The sequence below is a fragment of the Salmo trutta genome, chromosome 14 (genome assembly GCF_901001165.1).
Source record: "Salmo trutta chromosome 14, fSalTru1.1, whole genome shotgun sequence".
Lineage (NCBI taxonomy): Eukaryota > Metazoa > Chordata > Actinopteri > Salmoniformes > Salmonidae > Salmo > Salmo trutta.
In genome coordinates, this window is record NC_042970.1 from 12,282,442 (window position 1) to 12,296,612 (window position 14,171).

The 14,171-nt window shown below is 44.4% G+C and overlaps 1 protein-coding gene across 3 annotated transcripts in view; it reads right to left on the reverse strand.

Annotated features, from left to right (window-relative positions):
* The window catches only part of LOC115207404 (synaptotagmin-2), a 49,875-nt gene that overhangs the window by 18,357 nt on the left and 17,347 nt on the right, over positions 1-14,171 (reverse strand). The window contains exon 1 of one of the 3 annotated variants that reach the window (XM_029774467.1): positions 669-781. The exons of the other annotated variants lie outside the window; for them this stretch is intronic. The gene's annotated coding sequence lies outside the window, so the exon portion shown is untranslated. Of the gene's footprint in view, positions 1-668; positions 782-14,171 lie in introns of those variants that run through there. 3 annotated transcript variants of the gene reach the window in all.

A 14,171-nucleotide genomic window follows, 5' to 3' on the forward strand; every position in this document is an offset into this window, starting at 1 on the left:
GCTAGCCAATGGAGTTTGGGATCAGACAAATCAAATGACTAATTGTTTGATGTCACAGACAGAATGAAAATGGCTAGTATAGACATAACTGCTTACTCTGTCCTCGCTCTCATTTATCGATATATACCAATCTTAACAGATAAGGATAATTATATGACAAATTAAAATGATTCCTGCCAAACAAATGGACATCATACATCACGACTTATAATAGCAGTCGTAACAGCAATTCCCACAGGCTATATTCAATCATAGTATAATAGCCCTTGTCTAATTCTCAACTTGTATAGCGACTGTAAGGTGACAGAGACAAGAAGAGAAAGCTATCCATCCTATTCATAGCAGTAGTACATACTGTACCTCAACACTGCAGGTACTCTTAGATACCAGTGTCTACATTTATGCAGTTTAACACTGGACTAGTCACAAACCGAAAGCCCCAGAAACACACCATACAAACCCAATACAAACCCCTCAAATTATCTAATGATTTGCACATTCATTGTTCAAATCTTCAAACGACAGAAGAATCATTTGACAATCATTTGACACTATGTATCATAAAAACAAAATCAGTATTAAAGTTGTCCTTAAATGACCTGCATGTCTATATTACCCGCTGATTACCATTTCCAGGGAGGAAATGAGAGTGAGGTAGAAAGTATTACCAGTCTAATGTGATGTTCCCACTGGCTGGGTGACCCATCCAATAATCAGGCTCGTAGGGCTAACGTTTCCGTGCCGTAGTAATATCTACTGATTTCTCCCATAAGCAGAGACTGCAGTCTCTCCCCTCACTTCTCTCCACTGCAGCAGAGCAGGGCAGTTCTCTCTCTCTCTCTCTCCCTCTCTCTCTCTCTCTCTCTCGCTCTCTCTCTCACTCTCTCTCTCTCTCGCTCTCTCTCTCCCTCGCTCTCTCCTGTACAAACCGTCTCCCGCCTTTCCCACCCTCAATCACACACCTCCCTCTCTCAATTCTCTCCTCCCTCACTGTCTCTCCCTCAACATACACACACTCTCTCAATTATCTCCTCCCTCACCGTCTCTCCCTCAACATACACAGACTCTCCAATTGTCTCTCTCTTACTCTCTCCATCCTCATTTGCGATGCTGCTCACACTGCTGAATGCAGTATGCTGTGCATCAGTCTAGCATCTGATAGCCATCGTAAATGATCAATATTTAAACCCCCCTGTTCTCTGTTCTTAGGGGTTGGAATGGCTCATTGATTCACTGGTATGAAAGAGGGATGGAAGAGGGATGGAAAGATAGGCATGGAATGAGAGAGAAAGAAACAAGAGGAGAAGAGGAGAAAGAGAGGGAAGAGGGAGGGATATAGGTGTGAGGATAGAGGGAAAGAGAGAAAATGGAGAGGTAAACTATTTACACTGAAGTTAAAAGGGTCATACTGTACTGCGTATACCAATATCTCCTCTTCAGCAAACAACCATGTATAAACATTCAGTCTTCCATCATAGTAATGTTTGATATGCCATATGAAGAGTCTACAATCACTCCTTATAAGCCAAGAAACCCCTTCAAAATGCAGGAGACAGCATGTAGGTTTAGTTGAGAGGGATCAGCATCTCAGAATAGGTGTGCTGATTTAGAATCAGTTTGGCCTTATAGATCACAATAAATAACATTTTATCTTTTTTTATCTAGGCAAGTCAGTTAAGAACAAATTCTTATTTTCAATGACAGCCTAGGAACAGTGGGTTAAATGCCTTGTTCAGGGGCAGAACGACAGATTTTTACCTTGTCAGCTTGGGGATTCGATCTTGCATCCTTTCTGTTACTAGTCCAACGCTCTAACCACCAGGCTACCTGCCGCCCCAGATTACACGGACAGGGAAGACCTGATCCTAGATCAGCACCCCTACTCTGAGATGCTTGACATATGGCTCCTGGTGAACATGTCCTCCTCACAACACATATCTTACATGGGAGGATTTGAAAGGTGACAACAGGATGTAACAAGGATAAGGCATTGGTGGAATCATGACAGTTATCTTGTTACAATTCACAAAAATATATGTAATAATGGACAGACTAAATTATCCATTTGACCTGTTTTGATTAGGATACCAAGATGATTTGATTATATGTCACGATTCATTACTAAATTACAATAGAAAATAACAAGATCATAGAGCTACTATGTTATTGATCCAGCATGAAATCTTGTTTCATATAGCTGCAAACAAAATGATCTTGTAAACATGTCATCTTAACTCTGAAGTTGTTTAAGTGCACCTTGAGGTTATTGCCCCACAATACATGACACATAATAGTTAGCCTGCCCTACAGAATAGAGTTAGTTTACTCTACAGTATGAAGTTAGTCTGGCCAGCATGTGGAGTTAGTCTACTCTACAGTATGAAGTTAGTCTGCTCTACAGTATGGAGTTAGTTTGCCCAGTATGTGGTGTTAGTCTGCTCTACAGTATGAAGTTAGTCTGCCCAGCATGTGGAGTTAGTCTGCTCTACAGTATAGAGTTAGTCTGCTCTACAGATTGGAGTTAGTCTACTCTACAGATTGGAGTTAGTCTACCCTACAGTATGAACTTAGTCTGCCCAGCATGTGGAGTTAGTCTACTATACAGTATGGAGTTAGTCTGCTCTACAGTATGGAGGTAGTCTGCCCAGTATGTGGAGTTAGTCTGCCCAGTATGTGGAGTTAGTCTGCCCAGTATGTGGAGTTAGTCTACTCTACAGTATGGAGTTTGTCTGCCCAGTATGTGGAGTTAGTCTGCTCTACAGTATGAAGTTAGTCTGCCCAGCATGTGGAGTTAGTCTACTCTACAGTATGGAGTTAGTCTGCCCAGTATGTGGAGTTAGTCTGCTCTACAGTATGAAGTTAGTCTGCCCAGCATGTGGAGTTAGTCTGCTCTACAGTATGGAGTTAGTCTGCTCTACAGATTGGAGTTAGTCTACTCTACAGTATGGAGTTAGTCTGCCCAGTATGTGGTGTTAGTCTGCTCTACAGTATGAAGTTAGTCTGCCCAGTATGTGGAGTTAGTCTGCTCTACGGTATGAAGTTAATGTACTCTACAGTATGGAGTTAGTCTGCCCAGTATGTGGAGTTAGTTTGCTCTACAGTATGGAGTTAGTCTGCCCAGTATGTGGAGTTAGTCTGCCCAGTATGTGGAGTTAGTCTGCCCAGTATGTGGAGTTAGTCTACTCTACAGTATGGAGTTTGTCTGCCCAGTATGTGGAGTTAGTCTGCTCTACAGTATGAAGTTAGTCTGCCCAGCATGTGGAGTTAGTCTACTCTACAGTATGGAGTTAGTCTGCCCAGTATGTGGAGTTAGTCTGCTCTACAGTATGAAGTTAGTCTGCCCAGCATGTGGAGTTAGTCTGCTCTACAGTATGGAGTTAGTCTGCTCTACAGATTGGAGTTAGTCTACTCTACAGTATGGAGTTAGTCTGCCCAGTATGTGGTGTTAGTCTGCTCTACAGTATGAAGTTAGTCTGCCCAGTATGTGGAGTTAGTCTGCTCTACGGTATGAAGTTAATGTACTCTACAGTATGGAGTTAGTCTGCCCAGTATGTGGAGTTAGTTTGCTCTACAGTATGGAGTTAGTCTGCCCAGTATGTGGAGTTAGTCTGCTCTACAGTATGGAGTTAGTCTGCCCAGCATGTGGAGTTAGTCTGCTCAACAGTATGGATTTAGTCTGCCCAGTATGTGGTGTTAGTCTGCTCTACAGTATGGAGTTAGTCTGCCCAGTATGTGGTGTTAGTCTGCTCTACAGTATGGAGTTAGTCTGCTCTATAGCATAGAGTTAGTCTGCCCTCCAGTATGTGGAATTAGTCTGCCCGGCATGTGGAGTTAGTCTGATCTACAGTATATAAAGTTAGGCTGCCCAGTATATGGAGTTAGGCTTCCCAGGATGTGGCATTAGTCTGCCCAGTATGTGGAGTTAGTCTGCCCTTCAGTATGGAGTTGGTCTGCTCTACAGTATGGAGTTGGTCTGCTCTACAGTATGGAGTTAGTCTGCCCTACGGTATGGAGTTAGCCTTCCAAGTATGTTGAGTTAGTCTGCTCTACAGTATGGAGTTAGTCTGCTCTACAGTATGGAGTTAGTCTGCTCTACAGTATTGAGTTAGTCTGCTCTACAGTATGGAGTTAGTCTGCCCAGTATGTGGAGTTAGTCTGCCCAGTATGTGGAGTTAGTCTGCCCAGTATGTGGAGTTAGTCTACTCTACAGTATGGAGTTTGTCTGCCCAGTATGTGGAGTTAGTCTGCTCTACAGTATGAAGTTAGGCTGCCCAGCATGTGGAGTTAGTCTACTCTACAGTATGGAGTTAGTCTGCCCAGTATGTGGAGTTAGTCTGCTCTACAGTATGAAGTTAGTCTGCCCAGCATGTGGAGTTAGTCTGCTCTACAGTATGGAGTTAGTCTGCTCTACAGATTGGAGTTAGTCTACTCTACAGTATGGAGTTAGTCTGCCCAGTATGTGGTGTTAGTCTGCTCTACAGTATGAAGTTAGTCTGCCCAGTATGTGGAGTTAGTCTGCTCTACGGTATGAAGTTAATGTACTCTACAGTATGGAGTTAGTCTGCCCAGTATGTGGAGTTAGTTTGCTCTACAGTATGGAGTTAGTCTGCCCAGTATGTGGAGTTAGTCTGCTCTACAGTATGGAGTTAGTCTGCCCAGTATGTGGTGTTAGTCTGCTCTACAGTATGGAGTTAGTCTGCTCTATAGCATAGAGTTAGTCTGCCCTCCAGTATGTGGAATTAGTCTGCCCGGCATGTGGAGTTAGTCTGATCTACAGTATATAAAGTTAGGCTGCCCAGTATATGGAGTTAGGCTTCCCAGGATGTGGCATTAGTCTGCCCAGTATGTGGAGTTAGTCTGCCCTTCAGTATGGAGTTGGTCTGCTCTACAGTATGGAGTTGGTCTGCTCTACAGTATGGAGTTAGTCTGCCCTACGGTATGGAGTTAGCCTTCCAAGTATGTTGAGTTAGTCTGCTCTACAGTATGGAGTTAGTCTGCTCTACAGTATGGAGTTAGTCTGCTCTACAGTATGGAGTTAGTCTGCTCTACAGTATTGAGTTAGTCTGCTCTACAGTATGGAGTTAGCCTTCCAAGTATGTTGAGTTAGTCTGCTCTACAGTATGGAGTTAGTCTGCTCTACAGTATTGAGTTAGTCTGCTCTACAGTATGGAGTTAGCCTTCCAAGTATGTTGAGTTAGTCTGCTCTACAGTATGGAGTTAGTCTGCTCTACAGTATGGAGTTAGTCTGCTCTACAGTATTGAGTTAGTCTGCTCTACAGTATGGAGTTAGCCTTCCAAGTATGTTGAGTTAGTATGCCCTACAGAGTCATTTGCATAACAAATTAGTGACATTAAATATAACTGAAATAACAATGTTCTCCCTTGAATGAAACTGACCGGTTTGTCTTCTAACTAGCTGCCATGTTCCTGTCCTCCCAACCCCTCTAGTTTGAGCCGAATCCTCCATCAGCATTCCAGTAAGGACTTTAGTGGAAAAGTACTATTTCTGCTCATCTCCAGAACTCTCCCAGCCACCTCCAGTGGGAATGCCTCATCCATCTCCAGAACTCTCCCAGACACCCCCAGAGGGAATACCTCATCCATGTGTTTGTGTGGAAGTGAACAGCTGGTGGCAGCCAGGCCGGCCCAGCAGGGGCTCTGTCTCTGCCATGTTTCAGCATGTTATGACTCCCTTTGCACAGAGGGGGGCAGTACTGAACTCACAGCTCACTGTGCATGGTCTGGTTCTGCCCTCGGCTGGAATAAGAAAGACTTGATGTTGTGCTGTGTCAATATTCCCTAAACCAGTGGTATTAAAACTTTTTCAGAGGGGACCCCATTGTTTCTGGCAGAATTTCTGTTGTAAATTTTGCGATCCCACGCCACCAAATCTGAAGACACCGCCTTATGATCGGTAAATGTAGATTTTTACATGAACAAATAACCTTCAATTCATTACATTTGCATCTCTTATGATGAAAAGAAACCAATAAATACATTTACTAAATTAAGTTTTCTTTTTTCAAATTATCATTATATATTTTTTTTGTATATTGTCTTGTACAATAATCTGTATTATTATATATAATCTAAATATATATTTTTTTTTTGGGGGGGTGAAGTGTACAGATTATTGTACGAGATATATCTATATATATATATATATATATATATATATATATATATATATATATATATATATATATATATATATATATATATATATATATATACATTTTTGGGGCGACCACACTGCAGTTCCCGGGACTTTGAATACCACTGCACTAAACCTTCCTTAATACCCCCTCACTCCCTACCCACTTACTCACTCCCCCCTCATGGATGTTAAATCATTTGATTTGTGTAACAATGGGTTAGCAGGAGTTCCCTTAACACCATTTTATGTCTTTTACATCTATGAGATGGAGTGAACAAGCGCATACTTTGGGGAGGCGGGCAAGAAATCGGACAGCAGCCAGTCTCTGGGTGGAAGTTGCCCAGAGGTACAGATCATGTTTTCATTGACTGAGTATTAGTAATGACAAACAAGCGATGCATGTACTGTACACAAATCATGTGACAGGAATGTCCTGTTATGTCAGGTGAAAGGGATACCGTGTTGTTGGCTGGAATTGATTACCTTGTCTTTGGTAGTGACCTCTCTCTCCCAGGGTTATTATCTCTGACAATAACATAGCCCACATCCAGACCCATGCTGTATCTGGCCTACATACAGTACCAGTAAAGGGTTTGGACACACCTACTCATTCAAGGGTTTTTCTTAATTTTTGTATTATTTTTTACATTGTAGAATAATAGTGAAGACATCAACACTATGAAATAACACATACAGAATAATAATAATATATTTTATAAGTAGCCACCCTTTGTGTTGATGACAGCTTTGCACACTCTTGACATTCTCTCAACCAGCTTCATGAGGTAGTCACCTGGAATGCATTTCAATTAACAGGTATGCCTTGTTAAAAGTTAATTTGTGGAATTTCTTTCCTTCTTAATGGTTTGAGCCAATCAGTTGTGTTGTGACAAGGTAGGGGTGGTATACAGAACATAGCCCTATTCGGTAAAAGACCGTCCAAATTATGGCAAGAACAGTTCAAATAAGCAAAGAGAAATGACAGTCCATCATTACATTAAGACATGAAGGTCAGTCATTTCGTAAAATGTCAAGAACTTTGAATGTTTCTTCAAGTGCAGTCACAAAAACCATGAAGAGCTATGATGAGGACCGCCACAGAAAAGGTACCTAGTCAGTTGTACAACTGAAATGTGTCTTCCACATTTATCCCAACCACTCTGAATCAGAGAGGTGCGGGGGGCTGCCTTAATCGACATCCACATCTTCAGAGCCTGGGAAATGGGCAGAACAACAGATTTTTACATTGTCAGCTCTGGGATTCAATCCAGCAACCTTTCAGTTACTGGCCCAAAACTCTAACCACTAGGCTACCTGCCATCCCAGAAAGGAAGACCCAGAGTTACCTCTGCTGCAAAGGATAAGTTCATTTGACTTAACTGCACCTCAGAGTGCAGCTCAAATAAATGCTTCACAGAGTTGAAGTAACAGACACATCTCAACATCAATTGTTCAGAGGAGACTGCGTGAATCAGGCCTTTGTGGTCAAATTGCTGCAAAGAAACCACTACTAATGGACACCAAAAAGAAGAAGAGACTTGCTTGGGCCAAGAATCACGAGCAATTGACATTAAACCGGTGGAAATCTGTCCTTTGGTTTGAGATTTTTGATTCCAACCGCCATGTCTTTGTGAGATGCAGACTAGGTGAATGGATGATCTCTGCATGTGTGGTTTCCAATGTGAAGCATGGAGGAGGAGGTGTGATGGTGGGGTGGTGCTTTGGTGGTGACACTGTCTGATTTATTTCAAATTTAAGTTACTCTTAACCAGCATGGCTACCACAGCATGGTTACCTTCTGCAACTATACGCCCTCCCATTTAGTTTGCGTTTGGTGGAACTATAATTTGTTTTCAACAGGACCATGACCCAACACATCTCCAGACTGTATGAGGGCTATTTGACCAAGAAGGAGAGGGATGGAGTGCTGCATCAGATGACCTGGCCTCCACAATCACCCGACCTCAACCCAATAGATGGTTTGGGATGAGTTGGACCACAGAGTGAAGGAAAAGCAGCCAACAAGTGCTCAGCATATGTGGGAACTCCTTCAAGATTGTTGGAAAAGCATTCCAGGTGAAGCTGGTTGAGAGAATGCCAAGAGTGTGCAAAGCAGTCATCAAGAAAAGGGTTGCTACTTTGAAGAATCTAAAATCTAAAATATACTGTACTTTTGATTTGTTTTAACACTTTTTTGGTTATTACATGATTCCATATGTGTAATTTCAAAGTATGGGTGTCTTCACTATCATTCTACAATGTATAAAATAGTAAAATATTAAGAAAAACCCTGGAATGAGTAGTTGTGTCCAAACTTTTGACTGATACTGTAGGCTATAGCAGGTTGTGACGCACATGTAAATGTGCCACTGTCATCTATCTCATTCATCCACTAATTGATGGAATTGAAATGTGTGGCTGTGGAAATCAGTTTACTGAAATATGAGATCAACTTTCCCAAAGTCTTAATGTAACATTAGTGCTCTATGCTCATTGAAAAGATTACAGGAAGTTAACTAGGCACTACGCTTCACTCCACAGGTAATATTACACTTCACTACATTACAACGGTTTGATTTGTTTGATCCGAGCAATTCTTTTCTTAGCTAGCTACATAGCCGTCTTTGTATCAAAGATAATCGTGTAGCTTAGAGTAATTATCGAAGTTAGCTATCTTCGTCCTCCTAACGTAGTCATCACTGCTAGCTAGCTAGTCAACACTGCTAGCTAGCCAACCAGCCAACTTCCACCGACTAGCAGCACTGTAGAATCTATTACATTACAACGGAACGACTTGACTAGTGTAGTGTTAGTGAGCCAGCTACATAGTTGTCTTTGCATCTAAGATAATTGTGTAGTTTAGAGTAATTATTAGTAACTAGCCAGCCGCGACGCCAGACTTAGTCAACACACCTAGTCTTCATTAACCCACTGCTAGCTAGCTAGCCAACAGCTAGCCAACCGTTACCGACTAGCAGCGCTCTAGACACTAATACTTTACAACGGAACGACTTGATTAGTGTAGTGTTAGTGAGCCAGCTACATAGTTGTCTTTGCTGTCTTTGCATCTAAGATAATTGTGTAGTTTAGAGTAATTATTTGTAACTAGCCAGCCGCGACGCCAGACGTAGTCAACACACCTAGTCATCATTAACCCACTGCTAGCTAGCTAGCAAACAGCTAGCCAACCGTTACCGACTAGCAGCGCTGTAGATACCAATACTTTACAACGGAACGATTTGACTAGTGCAGTGTTGGCTAGCTAGCTACATAGTTGTCTTTGTCATAGCTTGATAATTGTGTAGTTTAGTAATTACCGAGGTTAGCTAGCCAGCTATTGCCGTCCCCCGCGACGCCATTTTTCCCAAACCCAGCCAACTAGTAACACTGTAGAAACTAAATACATTACAAAGGAACGTCTTGATTAGTGTTATGTTAGCTAGCTACAAAGTTGCTTTTGTATCATGACAAGGTGTAGTACTGAAACTATCGAGGTCACCTAGCCAGCTACACCTAGCCAGCTACACGGTCAAACAAAGTCAACAACGCAGCCACTGCTAGCTAGCCTACTCCACCAACCAGCAGTACTGTATCATTTTCGTCATTTTAGTCAATAAGATTTTTTGCAACGTAAGCTTAACTTTCTGAACATTCGAGACGTGTAGTCCACTTGTCATTCCAATCTCCTTTGCATTAGCGTAGCCTCTTCTGTAGCTTGTCAACTATGTGTCTGTCTATCCCTGTTCTCTCCCCTCTGCACAGGCCATACAAACGCTTCACACCGCGTGGCCGCTGCCACTCTAACCTGGTGGTCCCAGCGCGCACGACCCACGTGGAGTTCCAGGTCTCCGGCAGCCTCTGGAACTGCCGGTCTGCGGCCAACAAGGCTGAGTTCATCTCAGCCTATGCTACCCTCCAGTCCCTAGACTTCCTGGCGCTGACGGAAACATGGATCACCACAGATAACACTGCTACTCCTACTGCTCTCTCCTCGTCTGGCCACGTGTTCTCGCATACCCCTAGAGCATCGAGCCAGCGGGGTGGTGGCACTGGAATCCTCATCTCTCCCAAGTGGACATTCTCTCTTTCTCCCCTGACCCATCTGTCTATCTCCTCATTTGAATTCCATGCTGTCACAGTTACCAGCCCTTTCAAGCTTAACATCCTCATCATTTATCGCCCTCCAGGTTCCCTTGGAGAGTTCATCAATGAGCTTGACGCCTTGATAAGTTCCTTCCCTGAGGATGGCTCACCTCTCACAGTTCTGGGTGACTTTAACCTCCCCACGTCTACCTTCGACTCATTCCTCTCTGCCTCCTTCTTTCCACTCCTCTCCTCTTTTGACCTCACCCTCTCACCTTCCCCCCCTACTCACAAGGCAGGCAATACGCTTGACCTCATCTTTACTAGATGCTGTTCTTCCACTAATCTCATTGCAACTCCTCTCCAAGTCTCCGACCACTACCTTGTATCCTTTTCCCTCTCGCTCTCATCAAAAACTTCTCACTCTGCCCCTACTCGGATGGTATTGCGCCGTCCCAACCTTCGCTCTCTCTCTCCTGCTACTCTCTCCTCTTCCATCCTATCATCTCTTCCCTCTGCTCAAACCTTCTCCAACCTATCTCCTGATTTTGCCTCCTCAACCCTCCTCTCCTCCCTCTCTGCATCCTTTGATTTTCTCTGTCCCCTATCCTCCAGGCCGGCTCGGTCCTCCCCTCCTGCTCCGTGGCTCGACGACTCACTGCGAGCTCACAGAACAGGGCTCCGGGCAGCCGAGCGGAAATGGAGGAAAACTCGCCTCCCTGCGGACCTCGCATCCTTTCACTCCCTCCTCTCTACATTTTCCTCTTCTGTATCTGCTGCTAAAGCCACTTTCTACCACTCTAAATTCCAAGCATCTGCCTCTAACCCTAGGAAGCTTTTTGCTACCTTCTCCTCCCTCCTGAATCCTCCTCCCCCTCCCCCCCCCCCCCCCCCCCTCCTCCCTCACTGCGGATGACTTCGTCAACCATTTTGAAAAGAAGGTTGACGACATCCGATCCTCGTTTGCTAAGTCAAGCGACACCGCTGGTCCTGCTCACACTGCCCTACCCTGTGCTTTGACCTCTTTCTCCCCTCTCTCTCCAGATGAAATCTCGCGTCTTGTGACGGCCGGCCGCCCAACAACCTGCCCACTTGACCCTATCCCCTCCTCTCTTCTCCAGACCATTTCCGGAGACCTTCTCCCCTACCTCACCTCGCTCATCAACTCATCCTTGACCGCTGGCTACGTCCCTTCCGTCTTCAAGAGAGCGAGAGTTGCACCCCTTCTGAAAAAACCTACACTCGATCCCTCCGATGTCAACAACTACAGACCAGTATCCCTTCTTTCTTTTCTCTCCAAAACTCTTGAACGTGCCGTCCTTGGCCAGCTCTCCTGCTATCTCTCTCAGAACGACCTTCTTGATCCTAATCAGTCAGGTTTCAAGACTGGGCATTCAACTGAGACTGCTCTTCTCTGTGTCACGGAGGCTCTCCGCACTGCTAAAGCTAACTCTCTCTCCTCTGCTCTCATCCTTCTAGACCTATCTGCTGCCTTTGATACTGTGAACCATCAGATCCTCCTCTCCACCCTCTCCGAGCTGGGCATCTCCGGTGCGGCCCACGCTTGGATTGCGTCCTACCTGACAGGTCGCTCCTACCAGGTGGCGTGGCGAGAATCTGTCTCCGCACCACGTGCTCTCACCACTGGTGTCCCCCAGGGCTCTGTTCTAGGCCCTCTCCTATTCTCGCTATACACCAAGTCACTTGGCTCTGTCATATCCTCACACGGTCTCTCCTATCATTGCTATGCAGACGACACACAATTAATCTTCTCCTTTCCCCCTTCTGACAACCAGGTGGCGAATCGCATCTCTGCATGTCTGGCAGACATATCAGTGTGGATGACGGATCACCACCTCAAGCTGAACCTCGGCAAGACGGAGCTGCTCTTCCTCCCGGGGAAGGACTGCCCGTTCCATGATCTCGCCATCACGGTTGACAACTCCCTTGTGTCCTCCTCCCAGAGTGCTAAGAACCTTGGCGTGATCCTGGACAACACCCTGTCGTTCTCCACTAACATCAAGGCGGTGACCCGATCCTGTAGGTTCATGCTCTACAACATTCGCAGAGTACGACCCTGCCTCACACAGGAAGCGGCGCAGGTCCTAATCCAGGCACTTGTCATCTCCCGTCTGGATTACTGCAACTCGCTGTTGGCTGGGCTCCCTGCCTGTGCCATCAAACCCCTACAACTCATCCAGAATGCCGCAGCCCGTCTGGTGTTCAACCTTCCCAAGTTCTCTCACGTCACCCCGCTCCTCCGCTCTCTCCACTGGCTTCCAGTTGAAGCTTGCATCCGCTACAAGACCATGGTGCTTGCCTACGGAGCTGTGAGGGGAACGGCACCTCCGTACCTTCAGGCTCTGATCAGGCCCTACACCCAAACAAGGGCACTGCGTTCATCCACCTCTGGCCTGCTCGCCTCCCTACCTCTGAGGAAGCACAGTTCCCGCTCAGCCCAGTCAAAACTGTTCGCCGCTCTGGCACCCCAATGGTGGAACAAGCTCCCTCACGATGCCAGGACAGCGGAGTCAATCACCACCTTCCGGAGACACCTGAAACCCCACCTCTTTAAGGAATACCTGGGATAGGATAAAGTAATCCTTCTAACCCCCCCCCCCTTTAAAAGATTTAGATGCACTATTGTAAAGTGGTTGTTCTACTGGATATTATAGGTGAATGCACCAATTTGTAAGTCGCTCTGGATAAGAGCGTCTGCTAAATGACTTAAATGTAAATGTTAAATGTAAATATTTTGCCAGTGTTTTTCCTTGAGAAAATATCACAGATGATTCCGGTTGAACTATCTATACCAAACTGGGTTTTCTGAGGACTACAAAGAATTATCTAAGAACTGGGTCTTAGTGTAATCGGCCTGTGTGTAGCTGGTGTAGAGAGTCAGGCGCAGGACAGCAGATATGAGTAATCAACATATTTACTCAAGTATTTCACAAATACAACACAATATACCGAGCCCACAATAATGGACCGTATACAAGACAAACAATTACTCACAAACAAACAGAGGATGAACAAGTAATTGGGGGATTGAAACCAGGTGTATAAGACAAAGACAAAACAAATGGAAAATGAAAAGTGGATCGGCGATGGCTAGAAGGCCGGTAACGTCGACCGCCGAACATCGCCCGAACAAGGAGCGGGACCGACTTCGGCGGAAGTTGTGACAGAGCTCCATTTTTCTAAGTGCATTTTTATTGAACCAGAAAAACACTCCCAAAAGACTAGTTTATGGAAACTACTTTGAATATCAATTATTCTAATAAAAAGTCAAACATAATTGTCTTTGTGATAACAGGAGGAAATAATACAATTAAATGCAAGTGATTTTTCCAGAAGCTAATTAGAATACTCCCAACATATCATCAACTTGGGATAGCTTTATCTAACAACATGTTTTATCACATTGTTCCAGCACTGCAAGCGTTGAATCCCCATGTGAAGACTTAGTTTTCACAATCCGTTAGAAAAAGCTTCTTTTTTTTATTCGTACCCATTTAACATGACCTTGCTTAACATCTGCAACTCACAGACTACAGAACAACACCAGCCCAAGTGAAGCGATATGGCTGACCAGAGGGGTTTTTAGATGTCACTTGTCTAAAGTGTGTGGTGGATTGATGATGATACTGTGTTCAAACACACCCATAGATCTAGACTGTATGTTCCATAAATCAAACCTGGACCAATAGAAAGAACCTTGCTCATAAAGAAGAGGGCAGCTCGATCTTGACTCATGAAGATTTTAGAGCACACATGATCTGGTACATGGTAGTGGGTGGGTTAGAATGTTCTTTGGAAAGTTGCAAACACAGTTGCTAAAGAAGGCACATAAGCTGTTGATGAATAAAATACTTTGGAGCAGATTCATCTTGTAATGTTCAAAGAACACATTAACCCTATGCTAGTAATT